Consider the following 23882-nt stretch of genomic DNA (forward strand, 5'->3'; position numbering starts at 1 on the left):
TTTCCAACGGATCAATAACCGTCAACTTTGGAGATCGGTGTGAAGAGTTATGGTAAAATCTTTCAACGCTGCGCGTTCTAAAATCTCTTTTGACAGATTGCAGCGCCGTAATAAAACAAGCATAACTTCTTTATCCGGAGTCCAATTGGGGCGAATGACCACTTGTTGAAAAGATAATTTGATGCACCTTGCAATTGAGTAGAATTTTGGTACATGTTCTGCACTGGATGAAGGGGAATTCAATGAGGACAGAGGCAGTAGCAACCGACGAAGAAGATGATGACTATGTCAAAGGATGATTGGAAGGCTGTGTACGCAAAAGATGATGATTTGAAGTTGACCAAAGCTGGAGGCAACAAGATTAGAAGAACCACAACATCACCTATCTTCTCCAGTGGGATGCTCGATATACTTCTAATCGAGTGATGCTATCAAGGAAGGAAACCGTTCGGATCATCAACACGAAGCACAGGAGCATCTTCCAATCCCGACACCTTGGGTAGAGCAAGAACAATGGAGAAGACATATCATTGAAGCCGTGATATTTGCTGGTAATAAATGGTGATGACCTTAAAGCCTAGGGACGCACGACACTATGCTCCAAAGACCACATGATCGAGATCATTTACATCTTTGGATGAATTCACAAGAAGATATTGTTCTCATCAATGTCCAGCTCGACCTCAGAAGCAAATAGCAGCATATTTTTGGATATTCAAAAGCTCCACGAAGTTCCCGTTCCAACGAATCAAGAACCAAGCCAATTGGAGATTCCTACAAGCGGTTATGGCCAAAACATTGAAGGGTGTGCACTCTGAAATTTTCTGGACAGCACGCAGCGCCAAAAGTTAAACGGGCATAACTCCCTCGTTTGGACTCGGTTTAAGATGAATGACCACTAGTTGGAAAGGTAATTTCATAAATATTTCAATAGATCTATATTTTAGTATATGTTCTGTTGAGTATACAGGAGAGATTCCACGAAGAAGAGGCAGGAGCAATGCGATGAGAACAAGATAGAGAAGATGACGTTGACAACAATGAATGTGAGCTTGGGCGATGCTTTCATCAAGCGTACATGATAAAATTCAGAGGCTTGGAGCAGAGGAAGAACCCCAATGACATTGGCAAATGAAGGCACAAGCGGTCGACCTTCGACAAATGAAGATGTTGCAAACAAACCACGACGGATTACAAGAACACAACATTCAACACATGGAGACGTGAGAAGCAAACCACGACGGACCACGAAGAGTGCATCAAGATGACATCTCGCACAAAGCACCATGACTCCAATGAGTATGAAAAAGCTTCGAGGCTAAGGTATACATTGAATTATCAAGCTTCTATTGGTTTTGTTGATAATCTTTAAAAATCTCATGCTCGAACCGATAGTCGGAATGAAAGTTTAAATTCTATGCCTTGTTCTTTTCATGATGATAGGCTAGAGTTTCTTGAGAATGTTGATTTCACACTTAAAGAACCTCTGCCTAATAATGAGCTCCACGCTATGCAAGTAACACATGCTGCATTTAATTACACCATGCCTTGTTGATGAAATTTAATTGAGGATGTGATTATGTTGCATATGTTTACAAATAATTGCAAATTTCGATCTTGCTTTGCACTTGGTCAAGCTCAGGACCCTAAAAGAGCTCATGTCGGGAGAAGCCCCGAATTTCACGAACCATGCAGGACATGAAAATCAAATGATGAGGAGGAAAACCGTGCCCAAAATTTTGAACACCATCATCAACATCTTCAAGTTTGAAGAACGGACGTCGCTAAGCCTCATCAATTTTGTGCACAAGTCCAGAGATTTACAATGCAAGAAAGTTGAATATTCAGGATCTCCATCAAGTCCTCGGTTCAACACATCCATGATCGATACAATTGAAGACCCACAGGAGGAGATATGTCTCAAACATCGGAGATGCACGTGCTAAAATCAGCACAGGGCAGATTGCATTGACGGAAAAAAGGGGCATAACTCCCTCAATTGGAATGTGTTTTGGGCAAATGAAGATTTGTTGGAAAGAAAATTTCGTGCACCTTGCATTGGATCAATTGGTTGGCGCAACTCCCAATCTGGACAGAGAGGAAAATCCGTGAAAAGAAAGATAGCGACGAATGACAACAAAGAAGGAGGTGACGATGATGTGAGAGACGATTGGACAAATTTTCCATTAAGCGTGATTGATCATGTCCAACATGGGAAGTGGAATAAGAGCTGCATGGAACACCTTCACCTCTTGCATGAAGGACCATGGCTTCGCATCAATTTGAAGGTAAGAAAGTCGAGCTCTATGACTTTAAATGAAGCGCTTTGCGGGAGGCAACCCGATCTTTTATTTTATATATATTAATATGACCGTCTACATTGCACTCTTTAATTGGAATATCAAGTAACATTGTACCATTGCTCTAACAAAAACCACAACTTCATGTTGTTCATTCTAAATGTTATTGAGGGAGCACTTTGTTATTTGATCTTGGGAAACTTGTAGACCTTTTTGTGTGCCTATTAGTGTTTAGAGTCTTTTATTTGTGTCCTTTTAGAAGAAAATATGAAGTGTTGCACTACCCTTTGATTCTAAACTTGTGGCTAGTTAACTTAGGCTAACTTTTTGTTTTGTTTTAGACCACCTCATCATGTCATATCATTTTGTTCACCCACCTCGTGTTGCATTGCATACCATGTTGTTCGTCTCACCCTTGGATTGCATTGCACTTTGCATTTAAAATTTTTTTTTTCTAAAAACATTGACTAGCCTCGCTTTTGAGATCCTAAAACCCTTAGGAAAACCACTCATAGAGCAATCCTAAAACCATAGGTTATGTTTTTCTTTCAAAAATAAAATCTAACTTTTGTTTCTCTCTAGTTTTTTTTAAAAAAAACCACCTTAGATAGAATTTCTATACCCAACACTCTCTCTTCAAAATTTTGTTTTAAACCAAAAAAAATATAGGAAACCTATAAACCTACTTCTAAAACCTTGTTAGCTCGGTTGCTTGGTCCTTTTCGATAAATAAACTTTTCATTGACAAAAGCCTCACTTCTTATGAAGTGTCGCGAAGGCTTTTTGTCACTCTTAGCAATTGTTTTTGAATAAGGTAGTTGCGGAACAACATCGAAATGTCCTTTCAGCCTTGCTAACACTTGTTTTTGCTAACTTTGCATTTGCACTTTGCATCCATTCCATTGTTCATGCCACAAGTTGAGTCTAGGGATGCTTGGTTTGTTGGCTTTTGTCTCTACTCCCGACCGTCACCCCGGGGGTAGTGTGTGCACTTGATTGTTTTGCAGGCATGACAAAGTATTCCCATGAATTCGTGATCAAAGAAGAAATCAAATTCGACAACACCTCCAAAGTTCGAGAGCAAGCCCATCTGTTTTCATCAAATTTTGCACATGGACAGAGACGTATAAGGAAGAAAAAGTTGATATTCAGAAGCTCCATGAAATTCCCGTTCCAACGCATCCAAGATCAATGAATTTAAAGACCCGTACAAGGAGATATGGCAAGAACATTGGATGTTGCGCGTTCTGAAATTCGTCGGGACATATTGTAGCGCTAGGACGAAATGGACATAACTCTCTTGTTCGGAATCAATTTTGGGCGAATGAGGACTCGTTGGAAAGGAAAATTCACGTACTTCGCAATGGAGCAATGTTTCGGTACAAGTTCTGTTCTAGAAATTGAAAAAAAAATTCGTGAAGATGAGACAGCAATGGGACAACGAGGAATTGAAGGAGGCGACGGCGATGTGAAGCAATGATTGGGACCATGACTTAGTACAAAAAGAAGTTGAAGAAAATTGAGGCAACAAATGTGAAGATACATTAAAAATGATATTCATACACATGAGGAAAGGACTTCAAGAATTGCAAGATGGTCCATCTTCTCCTTCCACGCTTAGCATCATGCTAAGCATGGGGGAGGATTTCGTGGACAAGAAAGAAAGATCCCATGGAGTAAGATAATCACGGTTGCCACAAGATGCTCATGATTCTTCTTCCATGATTAGCACAATGCTTAAGTATGGGGGAGGCCGCGCTACACTTCATTACGAGCATCGAGAAGGACGGTAATTCTTCCTCAACTCTCTCTTTTTCTAAATGCTTGTACATATATGTCTTCAACCATTGATGCAACCTTTATATATCTCTCCCTATAATAACATGGCTACTAGGAGTACAACCTAAATTTGTTTTTATTTTCAATGAATGATAACCACCATCACTTTGTGCTCACCATATTGATACATTTTGGCAATGCCTTATGCTTATGGAAAAATGATGAAAGTTGCTGCTTTGTTTTACCTACGCTATGTTGTATATGACTTGACCATTTTCCCTCAATTAAATGGAATTAAAATGATTAAATACCGGCTCTTTTATTTGTGGAGGTTAAATGACTAAATTCTAGACCTACATATTCTATGTTGCTCTTTGATTTAAGTCTACCGATGACCTTACACCTTGTGTTGTTTAATTTGAAAACTTTATTCCTATGCTATCTACATTTGTGAATCTCTTGCAAAGTTCTACCTACGAAAGCATATACATACATATTCTTTCATGATGAAACCTTTAGATTGCAAATTTATATTTTGATGAGTTGGATTAAGATTGATTTCTTTGGTATGAGACTAAGAAGATGGTCATTCCGTTTTTTTTTGTGTAACCTTTTTTCTGCTAGCCTATTTATCCATGCATTGTGAGTTTCTACTTCGAGAATTTTGCAAACCTCGCTGGATATCCACCCTAAACCAAAAATATCTTTGTGTGATTACCTCCTTGACCACAACCCAATTTGAGTATGGATTATCATTTCGACGGAATCAAAAGAATCAAGGCCACCATATAAAGAAAAGTTTTGGGAGACAAGGTTCCCCAGAGATTCAAGAGGTTCTACGAAGAAGAAGGTGAATTTGAGATACTTACCCTAGATAGTTGGTTCTCCCACTATTCATACTCGAGGACGAGCATTCGTTCAAGCATGGGGGACGGCTGGGTAAGTATTCTATATTATCAAAAGTTCTAAGGAGTAAAAAGAAAGAAAAAAAGAAAGAAAGAGAAAAATAGAAAAATGAAAAAAGGAGAAAAGAAAAGAAAAAAAGAGAAGAATAAAATGCTCCTTAGCTCTTTTTGGCTTCATTAATTTTCCAAGTTACTTTGAAGAATTATTCCATACTTAAATCTTCCAACCATGTGCAATCCGATAACGAGAACTTCATTTGTGTCTCGGGATCATCCATTTGCCACTTGCACATGTCCACCTATCTAAATGTGTGTGTTTCATCTTTCTCCCTCTCCAATATTATTTTCCAATGGCCTTTTTGACTAGTCTCAGTAATTCCAATAGATCTCTCTCTTAGTTTGATAATATTTCAAGTATAATGTTTTTCTAGGATTGTTTTTACCTACCAAGCTCCACATAAGCCTTCCACTTTTATATATGAGTAGAATAGGTTAAAGACAATCTAATGTAGGCTTGAGAGACTTGATGAGATGAGTATTTCCATGATCTTTTGCAAGAGAACCTCACTTATGTTTGATATGCATTCTTTTGAAAACTCTTCACGATGAAACAAGGTAAAGGTTTGAAGTTCGCTTAAGTTTGAGAGCATTGCATTTATTTATTATTGTGGCTTGTTCTTTAATTGCTAGTCTATCTTCCATAATGAAAAAGTAGCCGGTCACAACATGAACTTAAATGCTAAATGCTTGAGAGAGCAATATGTCTTGTTATGTATAACTAAGTGCAATGAGGACATTGAGGGGCAACGCTGATTTCTTTATAAGCAAAGCTCCTGGACTTACTCGAGGACGAGCAAGGTTTAAGCATGGGGGGAATGTTGGCGCTCCTTAAGTACCCCTTTTATCCCTTATTTATCCTTGATAATGGTATGAATTTAATATCAAAATCACTAACTGTCCTAACCCTGGCCTAATTATTGGTCATTTTCACACTTGCACATATATTTTGGAGGAACTTCGTTTTTGCAGGTGTTTGGCCTATTTTGGAGCATAAAATGACGAGGCCCGTGATCGAGCGCTAACACGGAGAAAGACGAAGGCCAAAGCCCAAAGGAAGGACCAAAGCCCATGTTGATTCGAAGCCCATTCATGCACATCCATCCTCCAAGAGAGCCCAAAGGACCAAGCCCACGAAGATGAGATCAAGATACTTTGGGATTAAGCAAAGCAAATGAAGATTTAAGGAAGGATTCTCTATCCCTATCCTTTCCTCGAAGATATCTCCAAGATAACGATGTCCAAAGGGGTGCAATCGTGAAGGACATAAACTCTAGAAGATGCGAGGAGTCTACACGCGAAAGATGAGACCGAGGCGGGCCCGAAAGAGGGTAGGCCGGCCAGCCTAGGCCCATGAGCCGGCCGGCCTAGCCCGTTTCCGAGGCGGTTCGGCCTCCTCTTCGACTAGTGGCTTCCTCGGCTTATAAATAGCTCGCACCTTATTCAACTCGCAGCATCCATCCACCCAGAACTCGACGAAAACCTAGGGCCAAGACCGGAGGGAGACGACGGCCGCTGCAAGTATTCGAAGTTGTCTAGGAGATGGCTTAGGCCGCCCCTAGCCGCCATGGCCTCTCTGTGTGGTTGTGCCATGGTGGAGTTCATGATCTAGTTGGAGTCGTCAATGGTATGTACTCGGTGGTGACGATCCAAACAAATCTATTATGTGAGTAATGATAATCATGTCTTCCGAATCTTTTAGTGGCCATGTTCTCTCTTTCGATTTCGTTCTTTTCTTTGGGTTTGCTTCATCCTAGATCTATTATCAAGATAGATCGCTTAGCATGATCTTGTAGTCATGGTGGCTAGAGGTTCATGGCGGAACTACCAAAGAGGGTTCGACTAGCTTCAGGGTGCTTTCGTCCAAAAGGGGGGCGTCGTGACAGGGCATTGCTTTAAGTAGATGGGGTATCGAAGGATCGGATTTGAGATTTTGGGTTTAAAGATGCCATTGATTGAGATGCATGATTTATTTGCTCGTTAGCTTGAACTACAACTAGATGACAATAGGCCTAGTCATGTCTTTGGTTTTGCTATGGTTACGCCTATGTTCATGGATGAGATCAACCTTTACACAACACTCATATCTATTAAAGGTTAATCTATATGTGCAATTCATGCTTCATGTTAGGATAGATCCGTTAGATTAGATGGAAAACCTTGGGTAGTTCTTTGTCGATCCACGGATTGATAAACCTTGGGGGAATACTCTAAGGGAAAAGCTACACGATCCCGTGCACTTGCGGTATATAAATTGGGGCGCTAAGGAGCGTCAACACCGGCGAACGCCGTTCCAAGAATGACTCCGCTGGGGAACGTTGGTTCGGAGGTTCCTGGGTCGAAGTCCAGAGGTAAGGCTAAGGTGGAGGAGGCGGCAAGCTCCGGGGCTGTTGGCACCCGAGGTCGCGGGCGCGGTCGGAAACCTTCGAGCACGAAGGTTTCCGACCGCGCCCGCGACCTCGCGTGCCAACATCCACAAAGGTTTCTGTTGCGAGGGCTGAGAGCGCCAAAAGAAAGGCGCAAGATGAGGAGGTTTCTTCGGGCGACAGCGGTACGCCCTCATTCATGGAAGAGCTCATGGGGACGGTGGGCGGGGAGATTGTAGTTCCCGAGGGGATGCTTTTTAGATCCCGTTGTGATCTCAGCGATGAGTACGGGACCATGCTTTTTGGTTCCGGCCGTCGGGTTGAGGTGGCGAGAGCTCTGATTAACCTTCACTGTTCCTCCAAAGGTACGACGAAACACCGGAGGATTCAGAGTCTTGTCAAGACTGGGGCCAAGCCTGCGGACATTCCGAGGCCGCCTGAGGCTAGGCCTACTGGACCTGTGATTGGTGTCCCGAAGGATGCAGCGCCGACGGCGGCGGTCGCCACACCTTCCCTTGTGGCGGGTGCCGAGGAGGGGGAGATCGCGGTTGGTGAGACGCTGCTCTCTCTTAGGGGCGGGGATTTCCCAGGCGGAGCCTCGGCTCTACCTTCGGATAGGGAGGTGGATGTTTTGGAGGGGTTGAGCTTCGATGAAGTCGGTAAGCTTTGTTTCCTTGGTTTTGACAACCCTTGGTTTGTTTGTGATCTTAGATGGTCCCTCTTTTTATTTCCTTCGCAGCTGTGTCTGCGTCGATGAAGCAACTTTTGGCGGTGATGCATGGGCCTGGAACGACTGGGATTCTTCCCCCTGAAAAGGGTAAGGCGGGGTCGGATTGTGTTTAGCTTTTGTTCACTTTTTGTTGTCCCCAAAGGTGATTTTGTGTTTGATTCAGAGTTTAATGCAGCCGTGGCAGAAACGTCCACCTCCGATGGTGCATTCATCGTGGCCGACTTGAGCAAGAAGCTTGCCCACGCTAGCCGTATTTTGATGCAGAAGGCCAAGGCGGACGCAGACCTTCGGGTCAAGAGCGCCACTGAGAAGCTGAGCCTGTCGGAGAAGCTACGGCGGGCTGAGGTGGAAGTTCTCGCTCTGAGGGATGAGAATACACAATTGAAGGGGAAGTGTACCAGGCTGGAGGCGGTAGCGAGGGACAACGAGAGGTTTCTTGAAAACCTTCGGAATACGGTAGAGGATGACGCCAATGAGAAGAAAGCTCTTAAGGATAAGGTTAGTGAGTTGGAGGCGATTCAAACTAGGGTGGCGGAGCTCGAGGGGGTTTTCTCGGAGGTTGCCGCTCGGGCCGAAGCGGTGTACCAAGAGTACAGGAAGGCTCTTGCTGCCCTTGGAGCGGAGCCTTTTCCCTTGCCTGAGCCGGCCGAAGGTCCCCAAGTTTACTTTCAACTTTTGGACTGGTTGCTATCGGAGTTCGAGGGCCTCGGGGAGGTTATAAGCGTTGCGAATGATAACACGGCGTCCGTCTCCTTCGAGGGGCTTGTTGGGAACCTTCTCCGTGCCGGCGCCGTCGACCTCTCTAAGATGGAAGGGGACTTTCAGTACGTTCCCTACGAGGGTTTGTCCGAAGAGGTTGACAGGATTCAGAATGTCAAGATTGCATACTTCGAGCGCTTCTGGGAGCCTTCGGGGAAGGTCGCTGTTAGGACCCTCGCGGCTGCTGCGACAGGGGTAAGCTTTCTTTCAGATGGCTCTGACTTTTTTTGGTTTTTGGCTTTCTCGTGGTAAAACTTTGTTATTTGTGCAGGAATTAAATCATGATCAACCTTCGGGGGTCGATGGGACATATGAAGCGAGCAGGTCTCCTTCGGGACGCGAAGCAGACGGATCGCCGAGAGCTCAGGTGTAAAGATTAGCTTGTAGGGGTTTGTTTTGGGGGCTTTAGAACTTGTTTGTAAATATTCCAATGCTGTAGGATGTGAACAACGCTAGGGTTTCGATGAGCTGGGAGGCTTTCGGCCTTGCTCATCCTGGATGCAGCGTTGCAGAATACTTGTGCTGGTCCGGACGTGATTCATTGTAATCTTTTTTACTTTCGTTCGCATGTTAACTTCGTGTTGTTTCTCGATGTGTATATACTCTCGGGATTGTTTTTCCCGGGGCTTCTTGTTGCGCATCCTTCGGGCTCCCTCTCTGTGTGCATCCTTCGAGATGCCTTTGTTCGGGCATCCTTTGAGATGACTCTTTGAATGCATCCTTCGAGGTGCTATGTTTTGTGCACCCTATGAGGTGCCTTGTGATGTGCATCCTTCGAGGTGCCTTGTGAGGTGCATCCTTCGAGGTGTTGTTTTTGTGCATCCTTCGAGGTGCCTTGTTGTGTGGTGTGCCAGGGGTCTTAAGAAAATCGTCTCCTTCGGGTTGTTGTGTTTTGTACACCCTTCGAGGCAACGCTCGTTAGGGTATTGTTTTGGGAAAAACGTCTCCCCCCTTCCTAACGAGTTGTTGCCCGGAGGCAGTTTGTGTAGTAAGGTGAGTTCTCTTTTGTGGAACTTTGTTAGACTATTTGTTTACCACCGAGGCAACGCGAGGAAAGTTCGAATTTTTGGGAAAACGTCTCCCCCCTTTCTTGCGCGCTGTTGTCTTCGGGGGGTTTTGTTCTTTTTGTTGTGTGAATCGAGTAATTGATGCCGAGGGGTTTGAAGGAAAAACGTCTCCCCCTTTCTGGCATCCATGTTTCGATCTTTCCGAGGGTATTTTTCTTTTGGTTTTTTGCCGAAGGTCTTTTGGTTCGGTTCGTCTTAAAAAGTCGAAACCCCCCTTGGCGTTATTTTGGCACATTTCGTGACTTTAGTGCCGAAGGTTTTTTGGTTCAGACCTTTAAAAAGCCGAAGCCCCTTGGTGTTCTTTTTGCACATTTTGTGACTTTATTGCCGAAGGTTTTTTGGTTCGGACCTTTTTGAAGGTCGAAGCCCCTTGGCGTTTGTTTTGCACTTATTGTGCCTTTTGTGCCGAAGGTTTTTTAGTTCGGACCTTTTTGAAGGTCGAAGCCCCTTGGCGTTTGTTTTGCACTTTTTGTGCCTTTTGTGCCGAAGGTTTTTTGGTTCGGACCTTTTTGAAGGTCGAAGCCCCTTGGCGTTTGTTTTGCACTTTTTGTGCCTTTTGTGCTGAAGGTTTTTTAGTTCGGACCTTTTTGAAGGTCGAAGCCCCTTGGCGTTTGTTTTGCACTTTTTGTGCCTTTTGTGCCGAAGGTTTTTTGGTTCGGACCTTTTTGAAGGTCGAAGCCCCTTGGCGTTTGTTTAGATAAGTATGCAAAGTTTACGGATTCTGTATACTTTGCTAACTTATTGTTTTGTGTAGCATATAGATGCTTGCCGAAGCTTGCCATTTGGGCTGCTTAGGCGAAGGTGACACTTTGTTTGGGGGAAATTCATTTCATTGAAATGGTTTACAATGGGTCCGCCTCGTCAAAAACCTCACCTCCGGTGTGGAGTTTCCCCCTGTGAGGAGAAGAGTACGGCCCTTTTACAAAGTAAAAAGAACTGAAAAAGTCTGCGAAGGTCCGCGATCGCTTATAGTTTCGCGATGCGGCCTTTTCACAATCTTAAATGTAGTACTTTTTAAGGCTGTCCGCATTCCAAGGATGCTGCAGCTCATTGCCTTCGGCGTTAGACAGGTGATATGACCCTGGCCTGTTGCTCTTGATTACTAGGAATGGCCCTTTCCACTTGGATTGAAGTTTGCCGGAGGTTTCGGCGTTTGGCTTTCTTTTTAGGACCCAGTCTCCTACTGTGATGCTCTTTTTTACGACCTTCTTGTCCCTCCACTTCGTGGTTTCTTGCTGATACTTTTCCAGGTTTTTCGAGGCTTGTAGGATGTCTAGCTCCATGAGGTCTTTGTCGTCCGAGGGGATGGCCTCAACTTGGTGGGTTACCCTTAGGCTTCGGTTTTTGAGCTCCTCTGGTGTCATTGCTTCAGCACCGTAGAGTAGCCTGAATGGGGTGAACTTGGTGGTTCTTGATTCAGAGGTATTGTGCGACCAGATGACCTTCGGGAGTTCATCAGCCCATTTGCCCTTTTTCTGATCAAACAGGCACTTTTTGATGCTGCCGAAGATGATGCCGTTGGCTCTTTCAACGGCCCCGTTGGATTGCGGGTGGTACACCGAGGCAAAGATTACCTTCGTGCCCACACTGTAGCAGAATTCTCTAAAGAGCTGTGAATCGAATTGTTTGCCATTGTCGACAGTGATCTCCCTTGGGACCCCGAACCTGCAGATGATGTTCTGCCAGAAGAATTTTCTGATTGTTTCTGATGTGATGTTGATGAGTGGCTTGGCCTCGATCCACTTTGTGAAGTACTCAACAGCAACTGTTGCGTACTTGTAATTACCCTGGGCTGTTGGTAGAGGTCCAACTAGGTCAATTCCCCATCTTTGAAGAGGCCAGATCGGAGGTATCCGCTGAGTTGACTCCGAAGGTTTAGAGGACTTCGGGCCCATCATTTGGCATGCTTGGCATATTTTCACTATGTGCTGAGCGTCCTTCAGCGCCGTTGGCCAGAAGAATCCTTGCCTAAAGGCTTTGGAGACAAGTTGTCTGAAGCCAATGTGTGATCCACAAAACCCGGAGTGAATTTCTTTGAGGAGTTTGATTCCTTCGGTTGTCGAGATGCACTTTAACCATGGGCTGGTGACACCTGACTCGAACAACTCTCCCTCGGAGATGATGTAGCCCCTCGCCCTCTGGAACATTTTTTTCTCCTCTTTCTCATTTGGCAGCTCGATGTTTCCTCGAAGGTACTCCATTATCGGTGTTCTCCAGTCTTCGGCTGAGGTGACTGAAACTTGTTTTTCTTTTTTCGGCTTGACCGAAGGTTTTGTGATTTCTTCGAAGAATACATCCGAGGGTAATTGTTCCTTTCTAGATGCTGCTTTTGTCAGTTTGTCAGCCTCGTCGTTCATATGCCTCAGGATATGGACGATGTCGAAGCCTTTGAAATGCTTCTCCATGGCTCTGACAGCATCGAGGTACTTGATTAGTTCTGGTTTTCTTGCCTCTGTGTCTTTTTCGACGTGGTCTCTGACGACCTTCGAATCTATTCTGACTATGAAATTTTGATGGCCAAGGGCTTTCATTTTGCGAAGGCCCAGGAGCAAGGCTTCATACTCAGTGGTGTTGTTTGTTGGTGATTCAAGGTTGCCGAAGCTTAGCCGTGCTGCGTATCTTGTTTTTGCTCCCGAATGAGATTCTATGATCACAGCAATTCCTGCTCCTTCGTTGCACCAGGCTCCGCCGCAGTGCACGGTCCAGGTTTCAGCTGAAGGTTCCTCATTGGAGATTGGGGATGTCCAGTCGGCAATGAAGTCTGCCAATACTTGTGACTTGATGGCTGTTCTCCTCTCGAAGTCTATGTAGAACTCAGATAGTTCTGAAGCCCATTTGGCAATCCTGACCGAGGCTTCCCTGTTGTTGAACAGGTCATGCAGAGGTTGATCTGTAACTACGATTATCTTGTGGGCTTCGAAGTAGTGTCAAAGCTTTCGAGCAGACATGACTACTGCATATGCAATTTTCTCTAGCTCTGAGTACAGGAGCTTCGAGCCAGCTAGAGCTTCGGATACGAAGTAAACTGGTAGCTGCTTCTTCTTCCCCTCAGTTTCTCTCTCGAGCACGAGGACTGCACTGACAGCAGAGTAGGATGCCGCGATGTACAGGAGCAACACATCCTTCGGGTCAGGTGAGGTCATTTTGACCATGTTCTGGAGATGGTTTTTGAGTGCATGGAGGGCTTCGCTTTGCTCGGGGGCCCACTCGAATTTGTTTGCATTGCGAAGGACCTTGAAGAATGGTAGGCTTCGGTCAGCAGAGCGAGGGATAAATCTGTTTAGGGCTGCTATCCGCCCTGTGAGCTTCTGTACGTCCCTGATGGACTTGGGCTCCTTCATGTTCCAGAGAGCTTTTACTTTGTCAGGATTTGCTTCGATGCCTTTGGTGGACACGAGGCATCCTAACACCTTTCCTTTGTGAACTCCGAAGATGTACTTGCTGGGGTTCAAGGACAGGCCTGCTTTTCTTAGGCTTGCGAAGGTTTCAGCCAGGTCTGCCACATGATTGCCTCTTATTGAACTGGTTACTACAATATCGTCAACGTAAGCCAGAACATTTCTTCTGAGTTGGTGCTCCAGGACCACCGAAGACATTCTTGAAAAAGACTGTCCTGTATTTTTCAATCCTTCGGGCATCCTCACGAAGCAATAGGTGCCGAAGGGGGTTATGAAGCTTGTTTTTTCTTCGTCCTCTTTCCTCATCCAAATCTGATGGTATCCGGAGAAGCAATGTAGCAGAGACATCAATTGACTGTTTGCCACATCATCGACGACTCTGTCGATTCTTGGCAGCGGGAAGTCATCCTTCGGGCAGGCTTTATTGAGGTCAGTGAAATCGATGCACATGCGCCACTTGCCATTCTTCTTTTTGACCGGCACGGTGTTTGCCAGCCATGTTGGGTATTTGACTTCTCGGATAACTTTTGCATCTAGCAGTCTCTGGACCTCGGCCTTGACTGCTGCGACTTTTTCATCTGCCATTTTGCGAAGCTTCTGCTTCTTTGGCTTGATGTTTGGGTTGATATCCAAGCGATACTCAATGATATCTCCGCTGACGCACCGTAGGTCACTGGCGGACCATGCGAAAACATCTTGATTCTTGCGGAGAAATTCAAGAAGATCTTTTTCTTCCTCAGGCTCGAGGGTTGCGTTGATGGTCACCATTTTGTCAGGTAGATGTACGTCAAGGGGGACCTTCTTGACTTCGCGGTCTTCCTCGAAGGTTGCTTTCTCGTTGTCTCTATGCTGCTCTCTGAAGGTGGCAGGCTTAGATTCAGTCCGAAGGATGTGGACATTTTTCTGGCCTGGGGTGTATCCCCGCTCAATGTCCCGCGCAAGCTGCTGGTCTCCACGGATGGTGATGACCCCCGCGGGAGCCGGAATCTTCATGCATAAGTACAATTGATGTACGACAGCTTCGAACTTGTTGATTGTCCCCCTTCCTAGGATTGCGCGGTATGGGTAGGGCATCTCTACCACATCGAAGGTGATGTGCTCTGTTCTTGCGTTGGCCGTGTCTCCGAAGGACACAGCAAGCGACAGTTTGTGATTGCATTCACTCTCTTTCCTCCGAAACCCATTAAAGGGATATCCAAAGGCTGAAGCAGATTTCGGTTGATGCCCATCTTGTCGAAGGTGTCGGAAAAAATGATGTCTGCAGAGCTGCCAGTGTCAACCAGTATCTTGCCAATCCTCCAGCCCTGAATGTTTGCCTCGATGACAAGAGCATCTATGTGTGGGTAGCTGATGAGGTTGACATCTTCTTCGGAGAAAGTGATCGGAGAGTGTGACCACTGGATTCTCTTGGTTGGACCTTCGGAGACGATGCAATGGACTTGCCTGAAGTAGTCCCTGCGCTGCCTGTTATTTTCGAAGTCCAGGGTGGAACCTCCGGAGATGGGCATGATCATACCGAAGGATGGTAGTGCCGCGGGTTGGCTATTTGCGGTTTGGTTTTCTTGTTTTGGTGGGTGGACTGGGGGTGGTGGTAGCTGCTCTTGAGTTGGTTGAGCTTGGGTGGTGGGTTGAATGGTTTGCGTTTGAGGGTTTGGCTGCGGCTGCCAATTGTGATTGTAGTTGTAGTTAAACATGGGTGGACGGTATGCTTGTGTAAATGTGGGTGGTGGAACGAACGAATGTTGCGCGTACTGTATTTGTTGAGGTTGTGGAGTCTGAGGCCATGCAGTGTGCCCAACTAGCTTGGCTTTTTTCTCGGACTCCATTCTGTCAAGGGTCTTCTTCTTCTCCGGGCACTGGTTTGTTCTGTGGTCGGAGTCAGACCCATGGAAGTGACAGAAGAATTTTTTGGGATCACGCGAAGGTCCACGACCTCGGCCCCTTCCTCTGCCGCAACCTCTGCCTCGTGCCCTGGACGAAGGTTGCTTGTCGTTTGAGCGTTGGGGTTCCGACTCTGGCGGTGTTATGAAGGGATCGAAGGTTATCTGATCCTCATCTTCATGCGAAGGTTCCAGAGGTAAGATGAGCTGGTGAGCTGGCTACTTCTCTTGCTGCCATGTTTGCTGGTTGTATTTTTCTGCCTGACGCATGATTCTTCTTTGCTCGACCCTTCTGCGGTGGTCGGCGTCTGACTTTGCGTACTTTTCTGCTTCTGAATAATGCTCCTCTAGAGTCCTCGGATGCTCTCTTATGAGGTAGGAAACAAGCTGGCCAGGCAGGAGACCCTCGATGCATTTCTCTATCGCATCTTTCTTTGAGAAGTTTGGAATTTGAACCTTCTTTTGGATGAACCTCTGGAAGTAGTCATAGAGAGGCTCACGGTCATGCTGGGAGCATTTGAAGTCTTTCACAGTGTTGGTGTTGAGCCTTCTGAAGCCCTGGAAGTCCTGGAGGAGCCTTCCTTTCAGCTGATACCAGTTGTTGATTGATTGCGGAGGCAAGTACGAGTACCAGTTGGCCACAGAACCCTCGCAGGCCATGACGAAGGACTTGGCCATGGTGGAGTCGTCACCTCCGGCCGAGGCGATGGTTGCTTCGTAGGCCATGAGGAACTGAGTTGGATCTGTTGTAGCGTTGTACTTGGGGAGCTGTGTGGGCTTATAGCCGAGCGGCCATGAAGTTCGCTGCAGAGCGACTGAGAGTGGCGAGGTCGGGTCAAATGGGAGGTTGACCGGCGGTGGTCTTTGGTTTTCATTGTGAGCGAAGGCTGTCTGGAGGATGACGCGGTTTTCTTGCTGGGAGGAATCTTCGGGCATTTCTTGGTATGTCCTATGCAAGCTCTCAACTTCTGCCTCCATCTCTGCTAGCCTGCGCCTGGCCTCGGCTAGCTTGTTTGCCTGGTCCAGTGCCCTCTTTTTGGTGGCAAGCTGAGTTTCGATGTTGTTTTTCTTCATTTCAAGGGCCTTGAGCTTGAGTGCTGCTTCTGTGAGTTGATGAGCTTCGGTGTTTTCAGTGTTATCAATCGGGTCTCCATGAAGAGCAGCTTCATTGGTGATGTCTTCAATTCGTGGGTTGGCTCCGTCGTGCTGCGGTTGAGGGCCATCGAGGATACGGCCAGGCTCAGTGGAGGTGCTTGTGGTGCCGGCGGTGGCTTTCTTCTTCGCTGGGGCCATCGTGGGTTGTCTTTCGAGCTGGAACGGTGGGCGCCGCTGTTGGGATCTTAGCTTCTTAGATGCCCAGACAGGGAGCATGAACAGAGTGAAAAATGACAATGAAAGTAGGAACAGAATTCTCCAGTAATAGCCAAGAAAATTCAACCCTTTACACTGTGGAGAAAGGGGGCTATTTATACCCCTAGCCTTCGGCCGGGTTTTCCTAAACTGCCCCCTTCCAACTCATTTACAACTCACTTACAACCGGTTTCAGGGTAAAATTACAAGGTTAGAGGTGTATAACTCCGACCTTCTCACGTATTCAGGTGTACAAACCCGACCTTCTCACGTATTCACATTTTACACGCACGCCTACTCCAGGCGAAGGCTTTCGTTTCCTTCGGGTAGCTCCGAAGGCGATCCCCGTCCCCGAAGGTCCTGGTCTTCGAACTTGTGCTTCTGAGCAACCGTTCGTCACCTTCGGCCGGACGAAAGCGATATCCTTCGCTACCGAAGGTCTTGGTCCCTGAGCTTGCACTTCTGGGCAACCGTTCGTCATCTTCGGCCGGACGAAGGCGATATCCTTCGTTACCGAAGGTCTTGGTCTCCGAAAGTCCTGCAAACGAGTTAGGGAGCATTTACGAGGGTGAGGGCTTGACCCGAAGGTCCAATCCCGAACAAGGCTCAGGGTGCCAGAAGCGAAGCGCGAGGCGGTGAAGAGATCGGCCATGAGCTTCAACTCATTCTAATGGTGCCGTCGCTGGCTGTGCCTCTAAGGCATTGAGGCTACGTGTGCAACTGCGAGCTCGACCTGGGCAGCGGCGTACTGCTGCAGTGCCGAGCTTTGCCCTTCTTGAACTCCCGGCGTTCGTCGCGTCCAGAGCACCTACGACGAGGGATGAGCCAGCCATTGACTTCGGCATCGCCCGGCGCGCGGCGCGCCACTCCTCGACGACAGACTTTTCGACGCACGCCGCAAAACCCCAACGGCGGCGACGAGTCTGGCGGTGACCCGCCGGATGCAGGGCAAGGCTAACGGCGAGATTGCAGTAGCCGTCGTGCTTGGCGAGACATGGATCGAGCCCCTAGAGTGGTCCACCCCTGGTCCCCGTGGCCGTCTGATCAAACTTCTGCGGTCGAGATTTGTATTTTTACCGTTCCACGAGGACCAGTTGTAGAAACTATTGACCGTAGTCAACTGAACACGAGCCTGTTGTCGCATCAAAAGGGCGGGGCACGGCGCAAACCAGGCAGCCAGCAGCGCACCGCGGCGTTCATCACGTCCGCCATGACTCCATGTAGCAAGCTGCCGTGATGAGTTCCAATGGTGCTGTTCACCTGCGGCCCTGCCATACCAACAGCTCCAGCTTCCTACCACCATCAGACGTGGCCGGTGCTCTGTTCGACGGCTGCAGCTGCAGGCTTGACGAGTTGCGAGCGGCGGCGGCGGCGCGTACCTGCCTGCCGCGTCCTACGAGTTGGAGTTCGTGGCTCTGGCGCAAGCAGCGAAGAAGCGCGGCGAGGTCGGCCATGAGCTTGAACTCCTTGTCGCTGATGGCGCCGTCGTCGGCTCTGCCTTGGAGGCTAGATGTAACTGCGAATTCGACCGTGCCCAGCGCGCCAACGGGGCCTCGATCGACTGGACTGCTGCCGGCTGCAGCGCTGAGCTCGGCAGCTCGCCCTGTCCGAATTGAACTCCGAACCCCCGGCGTTCACCGCATCCATCCAGGAGCTTATACGTCTACGATTTGCCCGGGCATGGCGTTCGGAGGCGTCGGTGCGTGCGAGTGACCTCGGGCATGGCGGCACGGCAGCAGCCCCAGTGAGCGTAGCTCGAACCGCCGGCGTTCATGGTGTCCAGGAGTTCCCGAACACTATCAACAACTACAAGGAGGCGGTTATCGGCGCGTCGCCCTCGCCGGACGGGATTGGCGGACTTGAGCGTGGGCGGACGGCGAACGAAATAGCGACGTGGTGGTGGACGGTCCGTCCACCCCTAGGGTCCCTCGACGCCGTCATATCGGACTTGTGCGGCCACGATTCGCACATCCACGCTTCTAGGGGATGATTTGCAGGTGTGATTGACCGCCGTCAACTCTCGGCCTCTCGGGTGAGAAGAGCAAGAGCCGGACCGAAAGGGTGGGGTGTGGGGCCCGGCAGCTACCTCGAGCCGCGGAGCGCCGGCACGGCGGACTGCGGCGGCAGCGCGCCCAGCGCGAGCTCTCCGGCGTCCGTCAGGTCCAGGAGCTGTTCCACTGCCGCACGGCCGCGCCATACCTTCAGGCTCCAGCTTCCCACCACCATTAGAGGGGTGCCCGGTAATCCGACCGGGGTCGATGTCTCATTTCGATCTGAGCAGCAGGGTGTGGAGTCGAGTTGAGTTGTGTAACCGTATTGATGTCCCAATCTAACCAGTTGTTGTTTGAGTCGAGTTAGAGAGGAGTTGTATGGTCGTTTGGCCGGTGGTGGTGTCTTGTTGGTTGTTGTGGTGTCCAGTCTGGGTGTTGTTTCTTCTTTTTAATATAATCGACAGCTCTCCTACCTAGTTCGTTCAAAAAAAAAAAAGAGGGGTGCCCGGTGCTCTGTTTCTTGGATGCCGCCTGCAGCTTTCACGACTTGGCCGTGTTCGTCTTGTACGTTGCTCAGTCCACGGAGGATCATAGATGAACACACACTTGATTATTGCAGAGAAATTCATTTTCGAAAAAGAAAACACGCACTTGATTATTGTCGAGCTTAGTACATAGATGAACACCGTGGGCACAGAGCAAACTAGACATCGTTCCAAGCGTAGGTGCGGCAGCCTAGGCTCGATCTTGAGCAGGTCGGCCAAGAGCCTGAACTCCTCCATGGTGATAGCGCCGCCGCCGTCGCTGTCCAGGCACTCGACGATGGCCGCGCAGTCCTAGGCGTTGGCGGCGCCCACGACGCCGAGCACCCTGGCGAGCTCGTCCTCGCCGACCAGCGCGCCCCCAGCGGCCTCGAGCGCGGGCAGCGCCGACTGCAGCAGGTCGCCGAGCGCGCCCGTCCCGAGCTCCCCGGCGTTCATCACTTCCAGGAGCTCCTCGATGCTGAGCACGCAGTCGCGGTCGGCGTCCACGACATCCTACGACGAGCCGGCCATTGCGCTCGGCGTCGGCCGGTGCGCCACTCGTTGACGACAGACTTTTCGATGACCGGACAAACGGATTGGATGCAAGCACGTCGCGGAACTCAGAGCGGCGCCGAGGCCATCGGCGGCCAGCCGAATGCAGGGGCACGGCGAACGCGTGCACGCGCAAGAATGCAGCCGCCGCCGCGCTTGGCGAGACACAGGCTGAAGCCATGGCGTGGTCGGGCAACGAAATAATGACCGGGGGTGGACGGTAATTGAAATACCGTCCACCCCTGGGGTTCCTCGCAGCCGTTTGATCGTACTTGTGCGGCCACGATTGGCGTATTTACTGTTTCAAGGGGAATATTTGCCGCAGTTATTAACCGAGTCTCATTGAAAGGGTGGGGCCCGTCGTCTACCTTGTATATACTACCTCGAGCCGTGGCGCGCCGGCGCCGGCGGAATGCAGCAGCGCGCCGCCATGACTCCATAAGCCAGCTGCCACGATGTGTTCCGCCGGAGCCGTTCCCCTGCAGCCGTGCTGCCCTGCCTTGCCATTCCACCAGCTTCGCACCACCACGGGCGCGCGGGGCCGGTACCCTATGTTCCATGGCTGCAGACTTGACGAATTGCAAGCGGTGTCGGTGCGTACCTGCTCGTCGCGTCCTCCGCATCGGACTTGAGGCTCAGGGTGGAAGCAGCGAAGTGCGGCGGCGCCGATGAGGTTGGCCATAGGCTTCAACTCCTCATTGCTGATGGTGCTGGCGCCGGCTGTGTCGCCATGTGCAACTGCGAGATCGATCGCGCCCAGCGCGCTGCCGTCCTCGATATACCTGGGTGCGGCGCCCTGCTGCAGGCTGCTGTGCTGAGCTCGCCATGTCCGGTAGCTCATGCGTCCACAATTTGCCGGCCATTGCATTCGGCGTCGTCGGTGCGCGCGGCGTGCTACTCCACGACGATAGACTTGTTGACGGACGCCCCGGGCAAATGTACCCGAGGCCAGCAGCACGCTTTGGAGCCCGAGGCCAGTGACCTCGTCACCGGCGGCGGCACCGCAGCAGCAGCAGCGAGCCCAGCTCGAACCGCCGGCGTTCATGGCGTCTAGGCGGGCCTGCGCGCTATAAACAAGGAGACGGCGCTTCGCCCTCGCCGAACGGGATGGGTGGCCTGGAGCGCCGGCGAACGGCGGACTGCAGCAACCACCGCGCTTGGCGAGACACGGACAGCTGCCGCCCTGGGCATGGCGACTGGCGTGGTCGGTGTAACGAAATAACGACCGAGGGGGTGGACGGTAAATAAAATACCGTCCACCCCTGGGGTCCGTCGTAACCGTTCGATCGGAATTGTGTGGCCGCGATTTAGCAGATTGGCCGTTCCAAGGGGATAATTCGCAGGTGTTATTGACCGCGGCACGGCGGACGGCGGCGCGCCGAGCACGAGTTCCCCGGCGTTCATCAGGTCCAGGAGCACCTCCACCGTGATCCAGCCGCCGCGGTGAGTTCCGCTGGAGCCGTTCCCCTGCGGCGCGGCCGCGCCATACCTCCTAGCTTCCCACCACCACCAGAGGTGCCCGGGGCTCTGTTCCATGGCTGCCGCCTGCAGCCTTCTCGACTTGCAAGCGTCGCGTGTTCGTCTTGTACGTTGCTCAGTCCACGGAAGATTACAGATGAAACAACACGGGCACTGACTTTCCCCCTCCCTTTTGATCTGTATTTGGCCATCGGTTAACTCCGGCTGTTCATCTCCTGCAACTATTCCTGGCACAATTGCTGCACTGTATTTTCAGGATCCCGGAGATAATTGCTGAATTAGTTGCTTTTCAGATTACTATTGAATCCTGATCATTGCGCCTTGTCATTCTGTTTTGCAAAGTCCTCTCGATCTACTTTCGGATTGCACTCTTCAGAAGATTGCGCAGGAAATCAGAAAAAAATGCATTGATCTGCACGCACGGGACATCAGAAAAACCAACAGGTCCCTGTCCCTTCAAAACTGGCATGCTACCACTTGCTTATTCCGATCATGATACGTAGACGAATCTCAAGTTTGCACCATTGTTGAGCTTGCCGTCGGGGCTTGACCTCGGGCATGGCGAACTGCAGCCGCAACAGAGTCCAGTCCGAACTCCCGGCAGGTCCGCCCTGAGAAAAGCCGAGGATGAGCACAAGTCCGTTCACAACAAGGAGATAGCCATCACCCTCGCCGTCGCCGGACGCGAAGGGTGGCCATGGCACACGAGCGCGAGCATGGCAGAGTGCAGCGGCGGTGCGCGCGGCGAGACGAAACAACTAGTCGCGCGGATCTCGAGAAGCCAACAATCAACGGTACAAAATTTGCCTGCCCGGGCCGGTGCCGCCGGAAAACATGTGGTTTTTCCACCAGTGGCGACGGGGCTTTGGACCACCTCGAGCAGCCGGCCGCGCAGCCGAAGCTCCACGGCGCCGCTACTTGCTTCCACGAGCACCTCCATGCCGCCGCCGGCGCGTACCTGCTTGGCTGCTTGCCGCGTCCTCCACGTCGGACTTCGAGGATCAGGGGGCAAGCAACGAAGCGCGGGGCCGGCGACGAGGTCGCCATGCATGAGCTTGAGGTCCTCATTGCTGACGGTGTCGTCGATGGCTGTGCCTATGAGGCTTGGTGCTGTTGCAACCACGACTTGGGGAGCGTCGACTCGTACTGCTGCAGCGCCGACCTCGCCTGCCCGAACTCCCGGCGTTCGTCGCGTCCGCGGGCGCCTACGACGAGCCAGCTATCGCGTTCAGCGCCGGCCGGCGCGCGCGGCGAGCCACTCTCTTTTTTTTTTTGAATAAAGGGCAGGAGCACTGCCTAATCATGTTAGAAGAAGAAGAATGCGGAGTCTTACATAAAGTTTATTACATAGAAAACTGGAAACTCTCTTAAAAAGAAAACCTCTAACATAGGAAACTAAAAAACCGCTGGAGTTCCGCACGCTCGGAACCTCAGATTGGCCTCCTCCTTTATCAGTTGAAACACCGCCACCGCCCACTGGATCTGCCTCCCTTGCCTCAAACGTCCTTCTATTACGTTCTTTCCAGATGTTCCAAACTGTGTACATATTGATGGCCGCCCATGTTCTTCGCTTCTCTTTCGTTGGCAAATCCACCTCCTGAGTCCACCATTCCTCTATGGTCATCACTGCGGATGGCTGCTTGATTAGATCATCAGTCCATGCTTGCACAAGCTCCCATACTCTCTGCGAGAACGGGCATTGCAGGCATAGGTGCTGTGCTGTTTCTGGTGCTTGCCAGCAGAGGGTACAAGAAGGGTTACACGGCCAATGCCTCTCCTGAAGTTTGTCGGCCGTCAAAAATTTCTCCTGAACCAGTAACCACATGAAGAATCTGTGCTTAGGCTCGGCATGTGCCGACCACACTCTTCTTGGTTGGAAACTGCAGTATGCTCCTTTGAATTGCACGTCGTAGGCCGATCTTGCAGTGTATTGCCCATCTGGGTTAGACTTCCAGATAATCTCATCCTCCTCATCTGTGAGTTCAACCCCTTGTACCAAGTCCCAAAGCCTGACAAATTCAGCCATTTCCTCCACCGATTGCATGTGCCAGAGTCCTCTTGTCCAGCTTTGGTTGATCATCTGTTCCTTTACTGTAAGGTTCTTGCGCCAAGCCAATTTGTACAGAGATGGTGCTACGTCTCTCGTCGCCTTGCCGTCCAGCCAACACGATTCCCAGAATTTTGCTTTGGCTCCATTTCCAATATGAACCTTGGTGCACGCTCTAAACAGTTGTTTACCTACTTCATTTACTGGGATTTGTCCACCAATCCAGGGTCTGTCACGATCCGTCCATTCATACCACATCCAACGCAATCTTAGTGCTCTACTGAACATTTCCTAGTCCAAGATTCCCAGCCCTCCAAGTTTCTTCGGTTTTTTCACACGAACCCATTGCACCAAACAGTGGCCACCACCAGCATCCGCATCACCCTTCCAAAGGAAACTCCTTCTGATCTTGTCAATTTGTTTGATTGCCCATTTTTGTAAGTTGAACACCGTCAGGAAGTAGGTTGGGATTGAAGATAGGACTGCTCTCACTAATGTCAGACGACCAGCACGATTCAGGAATTTGCCTTTCTCCTCTGCTACAGGATTTTCGACGACGCCCGCGAAACCCGGTGGTGGTGGAGACGCCATCGGCGGCCGCCTGGACGGACGCGGGTCACGGCGAACGCGGGCACGTGCGAGACTGCACCAGCCGCAATGCTTGGCGTGGTCGGGCAACGAAACAATGACGGGTGGAC

The 23882-nt window shown here is 49.7% G+C and overlaps 1 pseudogene; it reads right to left on the minus strand.

Moving 5' to 3' along the window:
• Positions 1-18673: 18673 nt before the first annotated feature.
• Positions 18674-19577, minus strand: LOC120681293 (annotated as a pseudogene).
• Between the last annotated feature and the right edge of the window lie 4305 nt (positions 19578-23882).

This window comes from Panicum virgatum, chromosome 7N, assembly GCF_016808335.1.
Source record: "Panicum virgatum strain AP13 chromosome 7N, P.virgatum_v5, whole genome shotgun sequence".
Lineage (NCBI taxonomy): Eukaryota > Viridiplantae > Streptophyta > Magnoliopsida > Poales > Poaceae > Panicum > Panicum virgatum.